A 13780-nucleotide genomic window follows, 5' to 3' on the forward strand; every position below is an offset into this window, starting at 1 on the left:
GTTGACGCATATTCAACTCGGGTTGAGTAAAAATGTACTTGAGGCTCTTATGGTCAGTATAGATGTTGCACACATTACCAAGCAAGTAATGTCTCCAAGATCTTCAGGGCATGAACAACTGCGGCTAGCTCTAAGTCATGGGTAGGATAGTTGACTTCATGCTTTCGGAGCTGGCGCGAAAGCATAAGCAATTACTCGACCCTCCTGCATAAGAACACACCCCAAACCTGGTGCCACATGCGTCACAGTAGACATCGAAAGGCTTCTCGATGTCGGGCTGTGCCAATACAGGAGCAGAGGTTAGTAAGGTCCGCAAAGTGTGGAAAGCCTCTTCACACTTCGAGTCCACACAAACTTTTCATCCTTTTGCAGTAGCCGAGTCATGGGCTTGGCGACTTTTGAGAAATCCAGGATAAAGCGACGATAATAGCCAGCCAGACCCAGGAAAACTTCGGACTTCTGTGACCGTAGTAGGTGCCTTCCACTCAAGGACTTCTTGCACCTTAGTAGGGTCAACCGAAATTCCATCACCAGATAACATGACCAAGAAAAGGTATCTTGTTCAACCAGAACTCGCACTTGCTGAACTTAGCATAAAGCTGGTTGTCACGTAACCGAGTTAAAACAATTCTCAGATGTCAGCATGCTCTTCTTCATTCTGAGAATATACCAGGATATCATCAATGAACACGACGACAAATTTGTCCAATTCCGGCATGAATACAGAATTCATCAGGTACATAAAGTGTGCCGGAGCATTTGTCAACCCAAATGACATGACGAGGTATTCGAACAAGCCATAACGAGTAGAGAAAGCTGTCTTAGGTATATCTTCTGGACGAATTTTGATCTGATGGTAGCCAGACCTCAAATCGATCTTGGAGAATACCTTAGCTTGGAGAGCTGATCAAACAGAATATCGATGCGAGGAAGAGGGTATTGTTCTTGATCCCCTCCTCCACCTGAGGCCACCACCCCTCTCTCCACTACAACTCCTCCCCTCCCTTCCCTCGGAAGACGGCGGTGGCTGCCCGTGCAAGACCGGATGGCGGCGCCTCCCTCCTCCAGACCGGCGGCGGCGCCTCCCTATCCTACCGATCCAACCGGTGCCCCCCCTCCACCCACATCCGGCTGGCGCTGCCTCCCTCCACCAGCCGGCGTCGACTCCCTCCTCTAGATCTGCTCACCCTGGTCTTCGTAGGCCTTCGACATTCGCCAGCGACGAGCACCACCAGGTATGCTCCACCCCTTTGCTCTCCCTTGAAACCGAGCACCCAAACCCTAGCTAACGTAATCTATTTGTGTTTTTGTGCTCGGTTTAGGATTCGATTTGGGGGGTGGATCGATAGATCAATGTGTGTGAGCTGCGGTTGCTCAAACCTGGTTCATGTTTAATTAACCTCACAGTGTGCTATTTTTACAATTAAAAGCACGCTCCTGTTGTTACAATCTCCAATATTGTTTTAGAGCTCATACATGGTGCAGATGTTTGAAAAATACTTGAATTTCTAAATTGATACATTTTCGGTTATGAAGTACAACAATTATTGTAGTAACAGTTATTTCTCAATCTATTTGGGTTAGTGTTTCACATTACTTAATTCTCTGTTGTACTGAAATGCTATGTATGTGTAGTCATTTCTATTGTCACAAGTATAAAACCTGTGAATATAAAAGACCATTACTGAACTGTACCTGCATCTATTTGGTCTACAGATTTTTTTAGACATCTTTCTCATATAAGAAAACTTGCCCATTCTACATGTTAGCTTTCTGTTATTGCATTCATGTGACAAACCACTCAAGATTACTCAACATCAATAATATAGATGAACCTGGGTACTGGACATTATTGTGCCAATTGGCTACCTGTCTTGCATATCGCATTCTTCATGTAAAACATCAGTCACATTTTTCATTGTTTAATTAAAGAAACTTCAAGTACTAAGAAGCACGTAAAATCAGCAAGCGATTGTGAATTAATTTACCATGCTTCACGGAAGATCCTTCTCACACGGAATATTATGGGTTCAACTTTTAGAAGAATGTTCTTCTCCTCTATTGTTAGTTCAAACCATTGTCTTGGTGGAGGTGGACCCCTCTCATCCGGTCTCCTTAGGGGTCTCCCAGGATTGTTTCTGGCTGCTCCAGTTACCAGATTTGGCACCCATCCATCTGCTTTCCAGTCCTTGTTACCAGAATCAGTTGTCTCTTTCCATTGAGCAGTACCTTGTGAGTTCTCAACGGACACAACATTCCAGCCATCCCAAGAATATGATTGCTTAGCATCTGAATTGCCCACTGGTGTTGCAGCCAGATTGCCCCAGGAGTCTTCTGCGGCAGAATTTGGGGCCTTATCTGCTACATTGTCCCAAGAATCATTCTGTGCACCATTCTTCTGGATTGTCACATACTCCATGAATCTTGCTGTGAATTAGGATCCTTTATAGCTACTACTTTGTCCCATGAACCATCCTGAGCGTTGTTATTGCGAGTTGCACTATTAACCCAGGAATCCTGTAGTGCATCAGTGTTATTCCATGGCCTTCATTTGATTTCCCTGTATTCCATGTGTCTGATTCTTTTGGGACTTTCAGATGCTCATCAGACTCCATCTTATCTTTCTCACCCCAACTGGATCCTGCATTAGACTTGGCATTTGGTCTTCCAATTCCATCTCCAGCATTCCAAGCATTGCCTGATGGTGGCATCACATTGTTATAGGAGGAATCATGATCAGCATTTGTCTTCTTCCGTTTGTAAGTGCTTGGCTGCTCCTCCCATTGGCAGTTACCATCTGTCTTCTTTTTGCCCTGGCATGTCCCCACGTGTCCTGATCTACATTCAAACTCTGCCCATTCCAGTTGCTGGGATGCTCCCAATTGCCAAGGCCATCATCAGACTTCTTCTCCCAGGCACCATCACCTCCATCTCCTTTTCTTTGTCCATATGTTTTCTGATTTGCCCCATGGGTCATTTTTATTTGATGCCTCAGGAGTGCTGGACGACTTCTTACGATACTAGTGTTTTTTTGTTGACTAAAAATATATCTTTGCTTAACAGGTAGAGAAGGAGTGGAAGGTGAAGCAGTTTCTTTCTCCTTCCCCGCTGCCTCCCCTGACTTGAGAGCCTCACGCGAGGACACGAGGTATTGTTTCTAGTTTCTTATTTCTTTACTCTGATTTGACAAATAGATGCATGTCAGTGCAGGTGAGCGCATACTGTGATTACTGATACTGACCCAGTGTGGCTTGCAGCGTCTAATCAAACTCCATCTACATCGAAGGGTAGCTTGATTTCTTTTTCCATGTGCTGTGGTTAGTTGCTCACTCGAATAAATATACGATATACTGTGTTCTGCTTGGTTAACTTAAATAGTTTTTGCTCCAAAAATATAAATATATGAAACTGATAAGAGGACTATAGTAGGTCAGTGCCACCAACTGTTTGTACAAATGCCTAGATGGGAGGAAAATGATTATGCCTAGCTGGGAGGAAAAAGAATATGTCTTTTGAATTTAGTAACTGATACCCTATAATGGAATATTTGTTAATAGGATTATATATTGCAGCCCTAGCACTGGTGATTGGAGTGCTGATTGACAGTTTCTTTCACAGCAGCAGTTTAATTCTTGATTCTTTCATTTGCTAGCGGGTCCATCAGTAATGCTTCGTTTCTTTTATCTGATAGCAGGTCACTTCGAGTACTACTGTCGATTGCACTGTGACTGACTGCTTTTGTTAGTCTAAAGATATCTGTACCATATCTTTTTCAATTTTGACAGAAAATGGCTGAAAACACTGCCTTTCATATTAAGACGATGAATAATAATATGTATTGAGTGGAATCTGGATTAACCAAATAGCCTTACTATTTCCATTGAATTTGTCACCATGATTTCATTTGACTGTTCTTACAGCTAGAGATGGAGTGCAAGGTGAAGCAGTTTACCATTGGTTGAACAAGAAAAAATAGTTTGGTTTCTTTTTCGATATCCATATTTGTGAATTCATTGTAGTATTCATGTTTGAACATATAGATGACCAGATATCATATCTGTATATATGATATATGTGCTGATAGATCAGACTGATTCTATTTTTGACATAAGTGTTGACTCCATTCATGATGAACTACTGATTTGTGTATTATTTGAATAAAACCTTGTTGGTCATGCACATAAATTACTGTATGGAAAAATATATATTTTAATATGTTGTTGCTACTGTTTTAAAATAATTTTTTTGTGTGTTTAACTCTTTTTCCTGTGAGGCTGGCTACACAGAAATATTATTTTTAATCTGAGCGAAATGAATTTTTTCGTGTGAGTTCACCTAGGACCGACCAGAACAAAAAACATGTGTTTTTCTGTGCATTATTTCTTTTTTTATGTGTGGATTAACACACAGAAAAAATTAGTTTTAATCTGGGCAAACACAATTTTTCTGTGCGTGTGAGACCCACAGAAAAATTGTTTTTCTGACAGTGAACCCATAGAAAATTTGATTTTTCTATCATTCTATTTCTATGTGTATTTTCTAACGGAACACCGTCAGAAAAATATTTTTCCGTGGGTATTCGGAATTTTTCCGTGGGTTCTTGCACACACAGAATATTCGAGTTTCCAGTAGTGTTTCTCTGGATCTAAATATGTGATTTTTGTTTGTAATAATGTTTTACAATCCCCTTTCTTGCTGATAGTTTGTGGATAGATTGTTGAATAGATAGCCAGGGTTCTGGGAGTTATTTATCCCAGATGGAGGAACCGGATGTTAGTAGGAGTTAATCTTCGATAGCAATGGAGGAGGAGAAGACGAGAGATGACAGTAAGATCGAGAGGGGACAGTCTATTAATCTGTATATGGTGCCAGCGGTTGTTGTAGATGCAAGGAGCACTCAAGGGACTGGTGAGACAGATGCAGCGGTGTCAGGAACCAAGGATGCAGGCACCGAGAAGGTTAGAGCAATCCGGTGGTGTTGGTCAGAAGTCGCAAGAGTGAGCAGGTCGAAGTTTAGAAAGTGAAGTCGAAGGTTGTGTACATGCTGCCAACCTTGTCAATTAAGAAAGCTGGATCAGAGTCAGCGGTGAATCTAGACTAAACTGCTGCCGGGGTCGCACAGATTCATGAACTCAATTTGATGGGGTCGTAGTTGGCCGGAATACGCGGAGTTCCACTGATTCGTACAAAGTTATCGGGGGTCGCATGACCCCGACACATGCACTGTGGCTTCGCCGCTGATCAGAGTGTTCAAGTGCTCACCATTGTCAAAGAAGGATGAGAACTCTACTGCTTAGGCTATCTATTATCCTGAAGTTAAGAGCTTAGATCATATTTTTTTGTTTGTATCTCTATATTAGTAAATAAAACAGTGTAATAAAAGAACACAGTTGACCACTCGCTCTGACATGTAACCGGTGTGTTTGAACATTCATAGGGACTTTTTTTTACTTCTGGCTATTCAGCTTCTAGACCCTTTATCCGTCCCTTCCATTTGCTTGTACACTACGGGAGAGACAAAATTCCCCGAGTGTCTCTGGCTTCCCCGAGTGCCAAAAATCGGGCACTCGGGGAAGAATTGCACTCGGGGAAGAGAGGCTTTCCCGAGTGCCGCAGAGATCCTGGCACTCGGTAAAGAGCAGCACTCGGCAAAGGCCCTCTTCCCCGAGTGCAACACTCGGGGAAGATCGACACTCGGCAAAGAAACATGTTACTTGACGGTCCACCCCACCCACGCCGTTAAAACTTTAAAAAAAAAATTCTTCCCCGAGTGCCTTCCCTGGCACTTGGCGAAGAGGCCCTTTCCCGAGTGCCAGAACAGGGCACTCGGGGAAGAGGCTGCCTTCCCCGAGTGTCCTGTCCTGGCACTCGGGAAAAGGGCCTCTTCCCCGAGTGCCAGGGAAGGCACTCGGGGAAGAATTTTTGTTTTTTTGTTTTTCTGCCTCATTTATTTTGTGAGGCCTTCCCACATTATTTAAAACTCCCTGTTCAAATTTGGGACAATTTTGACTTTTTTTGTTATATTTCGTTAGTTTTTTTTTCGTTTCGTTGAATTTTTTTGCATACTTCGAATTTGAACTACAGGTGCATGAAATAATGGAATTTGATGATTCAAAAAAATTATATTAATGATATTTGGTGTATGTTGAGGCCTTATGCAGGAACTCGCATGAAATTTCGAGCATCTTGTTGACGTAACATAACGAACAACTTGCGGGAAAAGTGTTTTTAAATTATATAAAATCCGAACGAAGTCCAAAAATCACGAAACTTGTCTGGGCGTCGTGTTATCGCATGTAGAGGCTATGATAAAAAATCGAGAAGGTTTCGAGCAAGTTGCGATGTCAGATACCTAAAACCTAGACATCTCTGCATGTGATCACTTGCAGAGGCATGCAGAGATATCTAGGTTTTAGGCATCTGACGTCACAACTTGCTCGAAACCTTCTCAATTTTTTATCATAGCCTCTACATGCGATAACACGATGCCCAGACAAGTTTTGTGATTTCCGGACTTCGTTCGGATTTTATATAATTTAAATACACTTTTCCCGCAAGTTGTTCGTCATGTTACGTCAACAAGATGCTCAAAATTTCATGCGAGTTCCTGGATAAGGCCTCAACATACACCAAATATCATTAATATAATTTTTTGAATCACCAAATTCCATTATTTCATGCACCCGCAATTCAAATTCGAAGTATGAAAAAAATTCAACGAAACGAAAAACCTAACGAAATATAACAAAAAAAAGTCAAAATTGTCCCAAATTTGAACAGGAGTTTTAAATAATGTGGGAAGGCCTCACAAAATAAATTAGGTAGAAAAAACAAAAAAAAAAATAAAATTTCTTCCCCGAGTGTCTTCCCTGGCACTCGGGGAAGAGGCCCTTTCCCGAGTGCCAGGACAGGACACTCGGGAAGAAAAAAAAGGCCCAGCAGGCCTTATCTAAACCTAACCGGCCACCCACCGGCCACCCCACACCCGCACGCCGCCCGCTCGCCCGTACGCGCTAACCCCGCCTCCGCCGCAGCAAGCCCCCGCTCCGCGCGCCCCGCAGCCCCCCGCTCCTCTCCTCGTCCATCCCTCATCCCCGCGCACCCTCTCCCCGTGTCCCCGCCGGCTCTAGCCCCCTGCTCTCCCCCTCATCCCCCTACCTCTCTCCCCCGCATCCCCCCCCCTCCGTCTCTCCCCCGCGCCCCCGTCGCCTCGCCGCGCCCCCGCAGCCCTCGCAGGCCCTCGCCGGCGCCGTCGGCGCGACGGTCCCGACCTGTCGCTGTCACAGGTCGTCTCATTGGAGCAAAGTGTGCCAGGTTGTGGGTGCCTACTTCTGATTTATGATTCTAGATGCCCAAAAACTTTTCCTTTTATTTTGATTTAATTTTTGTTTTGACTGCACATTGATTTTGTTTCCAGGGATCTAATGGAGATGTATTGTCTATTTTTGGTGTGCCAACTAATGTGTCTTCGTGTCTTTGTGATGATGCTGGCTCCCCCTTCCTTCTCTAGAAATTGCTACACTGGTAATTGCTACTTTATCCATCTGTTCGGTGTCTTCCCTTCCTTGATTATGTCCAGAGACAGCAGAATGTAATAGTGGATTGTGGTGGAGGTACATACTGATTGCTTTTTGTAAATTGGTTGACACGGATGTATTGCTTTTGAGGAAAAAACATTAGTTTACACGTCAGCTTCAAAGGCAAGGCATGTTAGTGTTAGCATTATATATCTTTGTTATGGCTACCAAAATGATTCAGGATCAACATAGAATTAAAATTTCTTTTGGGCATAGTCCATTTTTTCCCTAGCTGTTATTGATCATGTGTAGCATAGGTAAATAGACCTGATTATCTTCATAACTGATTACTACTCAGGTAGGCTTGGTGAGTTAGTTTTAGTTTCTCTTATTAATCTGTCGACACATATCTTAATTAGTACATGTCAGTTGTTTTTGAAGCTGTCATGTTATCAGAGTATCAGATTGGTCTTTATATATGGGTGCTCCATTGATAACATGCTAATACTATGACCATGTGACCACTTCTCTGTAGTTACGATGTCCTACAAAGTGCCCTCATGATTTTTGATGAAATGTCTACATGGATATATTGGACAAAGATCTCAGGTACTGAGGTGTAGCATCTTTGCTCTGCTTATGCTATTAGTGTTAGTGTCAGTTTCAAAGGCAAGACATATTAGTGTTAGCATTATATACTTTTTTATGGCTACAAAAAAGATTCAGGGACAACGTAGAATTAAAATTTCTTTTGGGCATACTTCATGTTTTTCCCTACCTGTTACTGATCATGTGTAGCATAGTTAAATAGAGCTTCTTATCTTCATAACTGATCAAGGTTAGACAGCTCTGCATTCAGTTTACCATATGTTCCTTCCAGTTTGACCTCTTTAGTCCTTTGTCATAATTTATCTGCGGCAGGTTGTTCTGAGTCTTTTTTGTGTCTAATAACAAAGTTAGTTACCTGTCTAATCAACTGTCTTGGCTCCATACGTAATAATAATGATGTTGCTTTGGTTCTCCACCAAAAATAAAAGTTTGGGTTCACTGAATAAAGATACAAATATTATTGGACTAATTAGCGCTCTTTCAGGATCCTATGTTCACTTATTGAGATGGTAGGTCTATACTGCTTGTTTTAAGTTTTTTTATGTAGATACTCTTGCCGTCATTTCTAAGTGTGATGTTATTCTTCCTGAATGCAGAGGCTACACATGCATATGCAGGTGTTGGTTTTCATAATAAAGATCTTTCTTATTTTTAGATTTAGATTAGACTTATATACTTTGTTTACGTTTTCACTGCACATTGTTTCATATAATTCCTCACACCGCATTTTTCTGTGTTGCTAACAATTGCTTTGTATTGCAAACACTTTTTATTCACTTCTCAGCCTCCATATGTACAACGCAGCGACAGGTACTTCCTATGTTGGTAAGTTGTCATTCTTTTCTCTCTTTTTTTAAGAAAATTCTGCAAACTATATTATGCCTGTGCATTTTTCTATGCTTTGCAATGCTATGATTTGTTTTCCTTTGGAATGGAACTCAAATTTGCTTAAATGTATGATCTGGAAATGCCATGTCTATGATTACCACGCACAAAAAACTGATTATCCTCCCAAAGGTCATCTAAAACAATTATAATCTTCTTACCAGGAAGTAGCTTTGTGAGGGAACTATGTACCACATGTCTTTCATTAGCCTGATTCTCTTTTTCAGATGTGAAATAATAGGCTCATGAATTTTATTCAAGTCAAATCTTTGTGACACATGGACCCATGCTTTAGAGTAACATTTGAACTTTGGATCATTATGAATCAATCTTGCAAAAGTTGTCTTGCCAATGCCTCCAATACCATGTATGGGAAGGATGGAAATCTTTTTTGATGAGCTCTCAAGTAAAGAAGTTATTATTTTCCCTTTTTCTTGTTCCCTCCCCACTATGAGTTCTTCTACTACATCTGTTGATGTTTCTCGTGCATCAATAAGTTCTAGCTTAGTGCAACTTGGGCTTGACAATAGATCAGTATTCTGGTGCTGAACTGTGATATCCTTTGATTCCTTTTTCATCTCTATACTGTTATTCTGCACTGTCATTTCAGAAAAACTTATGCTGCATCCTTTCTCGGCAAGCTGCAAAATTTCAATTAGTTTGAAGTTAGAGGAACAGGAATCAAATCCTAGAGTACAGCAAGCAGTGTTAAACTAGTATGCAAAGTTTAGCTTTTCTGTCTGTGCACACAAAGTAAGTGATAAACCAATTTCCATATAACAGAAACCACTTCGTAAAAGAAATAGTGCAGTGCATTGTTTGTTCTCCCAACATGCAGAAGAGCTTCATCTTTAATGCGTTGCAGAAGAGCTTTCTCCTTATCTATCAATATGGTTCAAACAATGAATATCAGTTCTAGAGGCTCAAGAAACTTTATTAGGCTCTTGAATCATGTAGTGATCAACACTTTTTGAAAGAAATTACTAATATGCTAGGAGAACAAAACAAAGTGAACTGATTACATCATTGGACATATAGTAAGACTATGTCCCTGACATAGATACCCAGTATATATGCCTTTACAAATGATATTAATTACCTTGTCAACACCAATTTCAATCTCATTAAGCTTCTCGGTGATCTTCACTATGTTAGGCCTTTTCTGACTTTCTTTGTCCAAACATTTCAATGCTATCTGAGTGCATGCCTCAACTTGGCTGTAGTATGCTTCAAGCAGGGAATCACTACTATTGCAACTTTCCTGCAACTTGTTCGTCCAGATCTCTCGGACCTGATAAATCAAATTGTCAAGCAGGTAGATACTATTTCAATGTAAATATGACGTAGATTTAGATAAAAAAATGGTCCTGATTTTAAGACGTATCATTTCTCACTTGATCAATGAACTCATTTGAAGACATGTCCGAACATTCAAGGTAGCCCAAATGAACTCATTTGAAGACATTTCTCACTTGATCAATGAACTCATTTGAAGACATTTCTCACTTTATCGAAACCTTACATTTTTATCTTGTCACTCACGTGCAATCTCCTCTCTTTTTTGCAGCATTAATCGGGGGCGGCGTCGAACCATGTCGAAGGGTCGCTGGCATCGCACGTCGGGCCATCCCCACCTGGACCGTCGCCGGGATCGCACGCTGGGGCGTCCCACCCCTCACAGTCGCCGTGAGCCGCCTTCGGAGTCGTTTTTATGTATTGAACTTGTGAACTTGGAATAGTGTGTACTTTTGAACGTGTGGTTTGTAATATATTGTGGATTTCGGACAAATTTGGTCATTTGGGATATATAAATGTGGTTTGTGACATATTGGTGTTGATTTGTGGTTTGTGATATATATATATGCTTTGTTGTTTACATGAAAAAGCAAAAAACAAAAAAAAAATTAGAGGTGGCTTCCCCGAGTGCCTGTGCTGTGGCACTCGGGAAAGAGGGATTTTTTTTAAAAAAAACAAATTTCTTTGCCGAGTGCCTGAGCTGCGGCACTCGGCAAAGAGTATTTGAAAAAAAAAATAAAAATCTTTCCCGAGTGTTGCACTCGGGGAAGAAAATAAAAAAAAACCAAATGGCGTCGGCCGTCGGCCAACGGCGTCAAGTCTTCCCCGAGTGTCAGCACGGCACTCGGCAAAGCCTTCCCCGAGTGCATGATTTTCGACACTCGGGGAAGACGCCTTTCCCGTGAGAGGATTAGCCGGTGTAACAGAACCGACCAAATCATAAGAACGTAAGTACAAAAACAATCACCGAAGCGATCAAATTCCTGTACTTAAGCTCCCATAATCCCGGTAGTCCGGAAATCACGAAGGATTTCAACCAACTCTCGACATACAAACCAAGATCGTAATGATTCAACACAACACATCATCGTTACAACATTTCACAAGTAGCATTCGGATTACATCCATCAGAGTTCAATTAAATATTACAAACCAAGTTTGAGTGCGCGGAAGCAACATAGTTTGGTACAAAACACCATAGTTTTCAAATACATTGCCAAGTTTGAGTCATGTCCCACAAAAGCATTATCAGGTACGAGAACTAGTAGAAACCGCGCCCAACGGTCTAGTCTTCATCCCCAGCTGGGAGAAGGCAGTACTTGCAGCAACCAAAGTAAGAACTGGTCATCTGCAACAGGTGGGAAATAAACCCTGAGTACGAGAAGGTACTCAGCTAGACTTACCCGACGAAAATCAGAAACAAAAGACACCAAGGATCATGCAAGGCTTTTCAGGTGGACTAGCTTGACACAGTTGCATAAAAGAGCTTATGATTACAGTAACCAATTTAAACTTAGCATCAAGCTTATCATTAATTACCTGTCCACTAGATTAGCACCTGTACTAGAGCACTCACTTATTAGGAGCAAACAATATTAACCATAGCAGGTATAATAAGGCTGTCATCATCATATCATCATTTCCGAACCATTATGTTATTAAGTGTATCTACATTGGAGATAAGCCCGTCAAGTTCTCACTAACCGGGAGAGACGGCGATTCGAATCGAATTACAACTCAGCTGAGGGGGTATTCCTAACCCTCACCCTGGCATACTTTGCAAGAGTAGCCGTGGGTCACCTTTGGGACATCTCAGGAACCAAATTCGCGGGTTCGATCAGCGCCAGCACTCTCAGGGATTACCCTTCTGCCAGGACGATCAGGACTTTTAAATCACCTGCCCTTGGACTCACGCCTACGGCTCCCTTCCGAGGCGCACTTTATACTTATCGACTCCCGGCCTGAGGTGAGCTACTCGGCTTCGCGGTCGGTCTTCAGGCCGGCCAACTAAGAGAGAGGCATGCGTTCAACATGAACAGGAAAGGCTCCAAGAATCAGTCCTTAAGCGACACGGACAGAGTCACTGCAAACCGGCAAGCCTCCGTCCGGTCTTCATTTCAAATTAAGACTGGTTCTTTTCCACGATAGCAAATATAGCCAACCGTGCCACATGTATCATCCTATATCTCGCAGGTGACAGGAAATCACCCGACTTCTACCGCGTTTAAGCAGGGCTAAGCACTACTCGAGCCTGAGCTACATAGGATTCAGGGTAACAATATCTGGACAAGGAATGGGTAACCAATGCAGCAAGTGTTTGCATCCAACACCTAAACTTAATGCAACAATATATGTAATAATAATACTGTAACTGCAGTTCGGAAAATAGGAGGCTTAATATGCTCCGGGGCTTGCCTTTCACAAAGTTGCAAGGACGGTGGTCAGGGCACTCAACGGCGACCTCGTCTGGCACTTCTCCTGAAGGCTGCTCCTCCTGAATCTCCGGTGTCGGCTGCTGCTGCTCGTTCAGTTCCTCGAATTCCAGCAGGGTTACTCCTTCGGTACACCTATTGCATGCCGATGCACAAGATAAATATCATGGATGCATAAGGAATGACATGATGCTCATGATGAATGAATCACAATGGGTGTTTATGAAAACATCACTGGACACTCGTTTACCGAGTAATTAGCTCTATTCAAATCACTTTAAGCTTGTATCCAACTTAACTTAAATAACAAGAGCAACTTACCTAATTTGCATAACCTAAGATAAAGATGCTCATCTTCAGTTAAAGGCCTAACACCTAGGAACAGTACCATGAACTTAGAATAGTAAAGACATACTTAAAATAGCAGTTAAAGCTTCATATGCAACAAGTAGTCACTTAATTCTATCATAACCAGAGTTCTATAACTCCAAATGACTTGCAAGAGGACATTCTGGAAAGCTTATGAAATTCTCTACAATTTATTTGTAAGCATCAAAGCATGATTCTGAAGTTGACCGAATCCAATTCCAGTAGACCTAGAATCTGTCCCGCAATGACAGGGTTGCTAACTTAATTATTTAATGATGGTGCAAAAGCCTAATTTGACCAAACCAAGTTTATCAACTTGTTTTTCATACCTAAGAAACATCAGAAAGGATAGTGCTAACTTCTAAATAAATTATTTAATATCCTTTTCTAATTTATCTAGTTAATTAGGTGATTAAAGCAATATATAGTAAAACTGTTCAGAAAAATCTACAAAAATTACAGTAGCTATCTCATGCTTCACATAGACTACCATAAAAATTTCAAAGTCATTGAGTAAGTATAACAGTCTTCACAAAAATGATAAGGCATACTGGCTTAAAATAGCATAATTAAGAAATCCAAATGAAAAGTGTCAAGCAACAGATTTCCCATTTTTCCTAGCATCCTTCTATCATAATAATAGCACCCATCAAATTTCACCTTCACTGGATC

The 13780-nt window shown here is 41.5% G+C and overlaps 2 long non-coding RNA genes across 2 annotated transcripts; both read left to right on the forward strand.

The window, feature by feature from the left end:
* Positions 1–7209: 7209 nt before the first annotated feature.
* Positions 7210–8953, forward strand: LOC136550781 (uncharacterized). The gene is made up of 4 exons (XR_010782367.1): positions 7210–7314; positions 7418–7524; positions 8053–8126; positions 8911–8953. It is a non-coding gene; the product is annotated as an uncharacterized lncRNA (long non-coding RNA).
* Positions 8954–9403: 450 nt separating this feature from the next.
* LOC136550782 (uncharacterized) lies at positions 9404–10837 on the forward strand. Its single transcript, XR_010782368.1, has 2 exons — positions 9404–10326; positions 10579–10837. It is a non-coding gene; the product is annotated as an uncharacterized lncRNA (long non-coding RNA).
* The last annotated feature ends 2943 nt before the right edge of the window (positions 10838–13780 follow it).

The sequence above is a fragment of the Miscanthus floridulus genome, chromosome 4 (assembly GCF_019320115.1).
Source record: "Miscanthus floridulus cultivar M001 chromosome 4, ASM1932011v1, whole genome shotgun sequence".
In the NCBI taxonomy this organism is placed as follows: Eukaryota; Viridiplantae; Streptophyta; class Magnoliopsida; order Poales; family Poaceae; genus Miscanthus; species Miscanthus floridulus.